Genomic DNA, 7659 nt, shown 5'->3' with positions numbered 1-7659 from the left:
CCTTCGTTCCTTCCTTCCTTCCTTCCTTTTTCCTTCCTTTTGTGTATGTGTGTATGTGTGTGTGTACACACACACATGTGTGTGCATGTGTGTTCAAGCATGCAGCATGTGTCAGAGGACAACTTTCAGGAGTCAGTTCTCACCTCCCACTGTGTGGGGCTGGGAGATTGAACTCAAGTAGGTGGGCTTCACAGTGAGCACCTCCCCCTGCTGCTGAGCCATTTCTCCAGCCCTGTCCTGATTTTGAACTGGCCATTGTACTTTCCTTTCCTCTGTCCACCCCCATCACATCTTCTACCCCACCTCACCCAGATTGCCTGACCTAAAGCAGCCCCACCCTCACCCCCACAGCCAGACACAGGGTAACATTCATTTTCCGTGTTCTTCTGTAACACTTCTCATTACCCAATGGCGTCTGTGCATTCTGTGGCTTCCTCAGTTGGAATAACATCCATAAAATCAGATTCTTGCCTGCCTGACTCCTATATCATACCCAGCACCAGAAATCACAGCTCACCTGTCCTGCCAGAGCCTTCTCAGCCCTTTGCTTCTTTCAGTGGCCCTCTGTTGGAATCCCTGGATGCTTTTGAGGCACAGGAATCATGTTATTCTAGCCCATTCTTTCACCTTGTGACGTTATCTCCTGTCTTTCTCATCGTCCGTCCCTGTCCATGTTTCCCCATCACCTGCTTGTTAACATACTTAATGATTTTTTTTCTGAAACACTATATCCTGTCAGCTTGTTGACCTCCTCACTGCTCTGATCCTGCTCTCCCCCTCTTCCTCCTCTTCCTCCTTTGCCATTTCCTCTTCCTCTAACCCCATTCCTCATTGCCTGTGATGTCACTGTATATTGAACCAGGGCCACCGTATCATCCAGCTCCCACTCCGTGCCTCCTCCCCTCCTCACCCAGTTTAGCTCCCACATCCATCCTTATAATTGCTCTTTGCGTCATTACAATCAACTGCCTCGCCCCTGCCTCGTTCTTCATGTCTGCTTGGCAAAATTTTAGTCCTGATTAAACCCAGCACACAGTCTGCCCCTCACCTGCAATCATGACTGGGAAAAATACACACCCATATTGATTTGTTTCATTTAAATTCCTGGTCACGAGCCCCAGGGGAGTCCTTCCTGCTGTGGGGGAATGCTCCTCCTCTCACCTACATAATTGGCTCTCTCACTAGCTCTCCAGCACAGTTGATACCTTTCCCAATCTCCTCCGCCTCCGTTCTGGCATCCTCTCTCCACTCTCGGCTGATGACCTTGTGTATTGTTGCACTGAGTCAAGGGAACTTTCCACCGTGTCCATCAATCTGCCTGTACACCGAGTCTGCACAGTGCACTGACCTCCTATTACAAGAAGTGAAGAGTCCATGCTTCCGTCAAAGGCCAGACTCTGTGCTTGGAGTACATCTCTCCCTCCCCTACCCAAAGTCATTGCTTCTGCACTGACCCCTCTTTCCTCTGCTTTGTCACTTTCTGCTCTTTACTGGATCATGCTTATCAGCATGGAAAACATGCCATAATATCTCCCATCTTAAAAATAAAGTCATGCCTTGACCCTCACCATCCACCCCATCAACGGATTTCTCTGTGCCTCTCAACAAAGCTCCTTTGAAAGTGTAATTACTGTTGCTATCTTTACAGCCTCACCTCCTCTCTCTCTCTCTCTCTCTCTCTCTCTCTCTCTCTCTCTCTCTCTCTCTCTCTCTCCCTCTCTCTCCCTCTCTAGTCATATGCTTTGTCCTCCATGGGTGGAAACATTGCCAAGGCCCCTCTTGCCAGGTCCAGCACTCAGATCTCAGGGCTCCTGTTCAGAACTTCCCTATACCTCTGGCTCAGCAGTGCATCCTTTAAATGATTGTTCCAATTTGCTCCTGTTCTTCCACCTCACGGGCTGCTGCTTCCCAAATATCCTTGTGGGCCCCCCTCTCCAGCATAACTCAGAGCCAGAGCTCAGCTCTCCTTGCTACCCCACTGATTTCCTGTGGGAAAACATCATTGACTGATAGTCTATAAACAATGTACCCCACCTCAGGGCTCTGAAACATGGGAAGTCCAAGATGGCGGCACCACAGACTTAGTCTCTGGGAAGAATCAGGTTCTCATAGACTGTGTTTCCCAAATGAGTTAGTTCCTGGTGAGAGGACTGGTTTCTCTCTGGATTCTCTTTTAAGCTTTAATTCCATTTTGAGAGTGCAGTCCTCATGAATTCCTCATTTCTCCCAAATCCCACTTGCTAAAGCCATCAAAACTTTGGGTTTAGGATTCCAGGATATGAATTTTGAGAGAACACATACAGACTATGACATCTTGGATGAACTTAGCGAGTTTCATAGCTTTAAAGATTATCTCCCAGGTCAGATGTAGTAGCAAACTCTTGTATTCTCAACACTCTGGAATTTGAGACAGTAAGATGGTGAGTCCAAGTCCAGCCTGAGCTACATAGCAAGACCCTATCTCATCAAATAAAAACAAAATAACCCTTCCCCTAAAAAGATCATCTCCCAGATTGTTACACCAGCCTTGACCTCTGTTCTGTACTCCAAATGTAAATATTCAGCTCCTTCCTGGTATATCTGCATAGCTAATAGGAATCTCAAATGTCATACTTGCAAACTGAGGGCATGGTTTACATACCATGCTCACTCTGCCAAAACTGCTGTCTCCCAGGAACCCTCAGCTCTGTGACTGGTAAGTATTACAGTGCCTCCTTGTCTCAGATCAAACGTTGGGAGTCACTAGTGACCCCTACATCTACAATCTGCGTTGAATTTAGCAGCAGCCTTTCCAATTCCACCTCTAAAACACAGATGGCCTTGTTCATCTCCTATTTAGGCAGTCACGTTGGTGAGACTTTATGGGTTAGGCATGTCAAAGTGAACAAGGAAAGGCCATGAAGCCCCAACCATCCAGAAAGAACAACAGGTTGATAAGAAATGCTGAGAGCAGGGAAAATAGTCTCCCCCAAGGAAAAGCACACCTATTGGTTATCCCATACCAAATAATCATCCCTGAAAACATGTGTGTGTCTGTGTGTGTGTGTGTGTGCGCGTATCATGATACAGATTAGGCTATATTTAGGAATATATATATATGATATATATATATATCATATATATGTATCTATCTAACTATTATCTATCTATCTATCCATCTATCTATAAACTGTAACCTCTATAAAATCAAAATAAAAAGGAGACCACATACTTCCAACATACAATGGCACAGGATATACACTAGGGCGGAAAAGGCCATAATGAGGGAATACTGGGCCAAAGTAAGACTGAAGACAGCTGGGAAAACTTCAGATCTCCAACTCCTTTCAGCTTTGTTGACTGCAACACACTTCTTTCCCTTGGGCTGGTTCCACTCTCTGTTAGCAGCTCTCCTTGGCAGGAATCCCACAGCTCTGACATCCCCAACATCTCGGAGTCTTCAACGCAATCCAGGCTTCACCTTCATAGCTTCACACATACTCCTCTAGGCCTCCATGCAGGGACATCCCTGACACATGCCTGGCCTCAGCAGATTTCCTTAGCCATGGAGGACGATTCTATAACTTCTTCCTCCAAGAAAGCCACACGTATCCCAACAAAGTCACACTTCAACAAGGTCATACTCCTAATAACTACTCCCTATGAACCTATCGGGGCCATTTTCATTCAAACCAACACAGGAGCTTACAGTTTCAGATGGTCCTTAACCATCGTGGCAGCAGGCAGGTGATACATTGGAGCAGTAGCTGAGAGCTTACATCTTGATCCACAAACCGAGGCAGAGCGAGACAACTGGACATGGCGTGGGCTTTGAGACTTTAAAGCTCATCCCCAAGTGATACACTTCCTTCAAAACAGGCCACATTTCCCAATCCTTCCCGAACAGTTCCACCAAGTATTTAAACATATGAACCTATTGTGGGGGGGGGGGGTGTTCTCGTCTAAACTACAATAATACAGAATATAACACTGGCCCTCTCTGTCTCTCCTGCTCCCTATCACCCACTGCACTAATGACCCACATCTACCGGGGCTTCAGTTTACAAAAGATATGCTCATCAGCCTGGCTTGTAGTGAAACTCTCCAGGACAAAGTTGTACATATCAGAATATTCCACATGCAACAACAAACTGTTATGACTTGGTGTAAAGCTGTTTTAAGCAGGTGTGTACTGGAAACAGTGTTGTAAACAGAATCTAAGTAGGAGCCAAGGTTAGACAACACTCAGTGGCGAGCAGAGCCAAAGGAATCCTTTCTCTATAGTGACTTATTACTTTTGGTTACTTTTGCAAGGACTGAAATAAATTAACTCCATTTTTTGCTCTTGACTTTGAGACTTGCTCTCAATACAAAGCCCAGGCTGGTCTTGAACTTATCACCTCTCTGTTTCTGGGGCCTTGCAAGCCTCCAGCATGATTTTGTTTAGACTCTGACTTCACTGTTTTAAACAAGACTATATTTTAGTTTTATATCAATGTATTGGATTTTGACTTTAGGAATTTTAATAACCTTTAAGCATCACACACACACACACACACACACACACACACACACCATCTTTAGGTTGCATCCTTCATGAGCCTTGTGTGATTTGCTCAGACGTCTTGCAAACTGCTTTAAAAAAAAAGCCTTCCGGGTTTGTCCACATTTTTCCTCTTCCATTTTGGAAAACTGCAGTTATTTTATCTAAAGAGAAAACATTGTTTTACCATACAAAATCCTTCCTTATCAGAAAATTCTCTTTCCTGTCTAGTTTTCCTTACCAGAAATTAGATCCTTACACTTAGAGCGTGCTCTGTATACGTTTTATTCCCACTTGCTGTTTTCTCTGTACTGTATTTCTTTCTATAATTTCATGAAAGCAATATAACAGACAAATTCACCACCATTTATTTAAAGAGAGTTGAATCCAAATTACATTTTGGAGGTAATATATCAAATTAACATAATCTGTCCCTACATTGTTAAACCACACTTTTCTTATTTGTTGCAAACCACAGGCAGGCTTTATCACCACTTGATTTTTTTAGACTCTTTTACATTTTTTCACTTGTCACACAAAAGTCTGAGAAAGAATATTATATTCCAGCAAAAGCTGGTGCAGATGATGGACCGCACAGAAAACTACCTTGTGTAAGAAAACAGGCCAAATGGAGAGAAAATACACAGAAAATCTTCCTATGTTAGCTCTGTAATTACAGTTTGGGATACAACAGACATTTGCTCCCCTGATGACTTGGAGGATATACAAAGGGACACTTTTTAAAAAGTAAAGGCATAAACGTAGTCAGAGCAGTTTCTCACAGCCCAAAGAGGCTGCTGTCAGAGGGAGGCTGTGTTACGCATTCAAAAAGTTAGAACTCCAAAACAAGCTGAACAACAAAACAGAAGAGAACAGAATGGAACAGAACAGAACAAAACAGAACAGGCGCCCTCACAGGTCATAAGCTGTGGGTGAAAACAGTACAGAATATGCTTTAAAATATGCTTTGAAATCAAAGGCCAAAGAAGCCTTACCCTGAGCACAGAACAAGAAAGCACAGTGGTCCAATTTGTGATGTGGAATGATCTAGACACCAGGGACCTGGGAAAGAGGACATTCCCAAGTGGAGTCACCTGTTGGCTTCTTAGGACTCTGGGCTCCCGAGTCCAGGTATTGATGATGGTGCTTCGTGGACTCAGTGACTTTTGGTGGGTTTGGTGGTCTTGAAGCTGTCCCTGTGGAGCTGTCAGAGTTTACCAGAGCTTGTGCTGCCTGAGACCACATTGGCCATTGAACAGTGCCAGAAACTCAGTCTCTAATTGCACTTTATTCAGCAAGCTGACGACCTAGGCAACAGATTAATACCTTAAACATGTGTCTCAGCTCCCACAAGCAGATTATTGGAGAGCAATGGGAGGACCAGAAGCAGGTGATCCTTTCAGAGCTCAGTCTTGCCCCTCTGCTCAAGTGATCATCCACATTTCTGAGACATGTGATGTCTGTGCTTTTCTTGATATCCTTTGCACTCTGCCTCATCCCGAGGATGTCTGGGCTCAGGTACTTCTTCCAATGCTGCCTCTAGATCCAGTATCTACTTTGTACTCCTCCAGGAGTAACTGGTTTGGCTGGCTGGATTTAATGGTTTGTATATGCTTGGCCCAAGGAGTGGCACTATTTGGAGGTGTGGCCTTGTTGGAGTAGGTGTGGCCTTGTTGGAGTAGATGTGGCCTTGTTGGAGTAGGTGTGGCCTTGTTGGAGTAGGTGTGGCCTTGTTGGAGTAGGTGTATCACTGTGGCGCACGCATGTGCAAGAGCATGTATGTACCACAAGAGCACATGCATGGATTCAGAGGACAACTTCTGGGAGTTGGCTCTCTCCTTCCAATATTCAAGTTCCAGGGATCTAACTCAGGTCATCGGGCTTGGTGGCAAGCACCTTTACCCACCGAGCGACCCTATGGCCTCTGTTTCTTTTCTTTCATTAGGCTCCAGGCACAGTGACCTTCTTGATGCTCCTTGAATATTTAAGCACATTGTGCCCGATGTACTTGTTCTTTCTCATTGTCTGGAATTTCTTGTCCTGGTTATAAAATGTCTCTCACTCCCTAATTTTGTTCTGGTCAAATGTCATCTCTTCATAAACATTTCCTGGACACTCTACCCTCAAAGGCATCACCTGTGGTTTCTCCATCTTTGTTCTCAAGCTCCATTTTCACCCTGATATTTGTGATCTCCTGACACTGTCTCATCCTCCATCTGGTCTATTGGCTTATAAACTTCTGAGGGCTGGACATCTGGGTTCACTCACCAGTGTGCATCCTATGCGGAGTTAGGGTCAGTCATTAGCTGAATGCGTTCACTAGAGAAACAGGCCTTGGCCAAGAGTAAGCACATAAGCAGTGTTGTTATGTCGAAAGCAGACAGAAGCCATTCAGAAACTCACAAGCATTGATTTGATACTAGTGTTGGGAATGTCTGTGGTGGGAAGGAGACTGCACAAAGGCCTAAGGACCAATGGCAGGAATTTAAGCAGGATCAGGTGAGCAGGGCATGGTGAGAATCAGAATTAGAGTGTGAGTGTGAGTTACAGAGGTCAGTACTGAGAACAGGAAGTAAAGGAAAAGAAGACTTCCAGAAGAACAACCCGTGTGGGGAGTGATTTGGCTGGGCCTTGAGGGAGGCATGGAGGCCACAGGCAGACTGGAAGCATCCTCTCCCATCAGAGGTAAGGATTCCTGAAGCCGAACCACAACTGCTCACAGCAGGCCATCTGGTCTAAATCAGGCTTCTCAGAATCCCTCTCTAGAGCCCTCTGGCCTGTTGACAACAGTGTCCTAACAGTGTGATGTTTGTCTCATGTTTCGTTCTCTTGTTCACATCCGCTCTGTGCCCTGTCTCAATTAATCACAGTCTTTCATGATGAGGAGTACGGAGTCCCTTTGGGCCTCGAATCTAAGTTGTCTTCTCCTTCTCAGCTTCACCTATAATAAAGCAGATATTTGATCTCTCTTTGGTCCCTGTGTCTGATCCTTAGAATTTGGAAATATGACTCTCTCAGGGACCTTGACACATACAGATTCCAGTTCAGAATGCAACTTTTTTCTTTTTTCAAAACTCTCTCTCTCTCTCTCTCTCTCTCTCCCTCCCTCCCTCCCTCCCTCCCTCCCTCCCTCCCTC

Source organism: Grammomys surdaster, unplaced genomic scaffold (genome assembly GCF_004785775.1).
Source record: "Grammomys surdaster isolate TR1022 unplaced genomic scaffold, NIH_TR_1.0 125941, whole genome shotgun sequence".
In the NCBI taxonomy this organism is placed as follows: Eukaryota; Metazoa; Chordata; class Mammalia; order Rodentia; family Muridae; genus Grammomys; species Grammomys surdaster.
The sequence above is the reverse complement of the archived record's forward strand: the minus strand, read 5'-3'. Positions refer to the sequence as shown.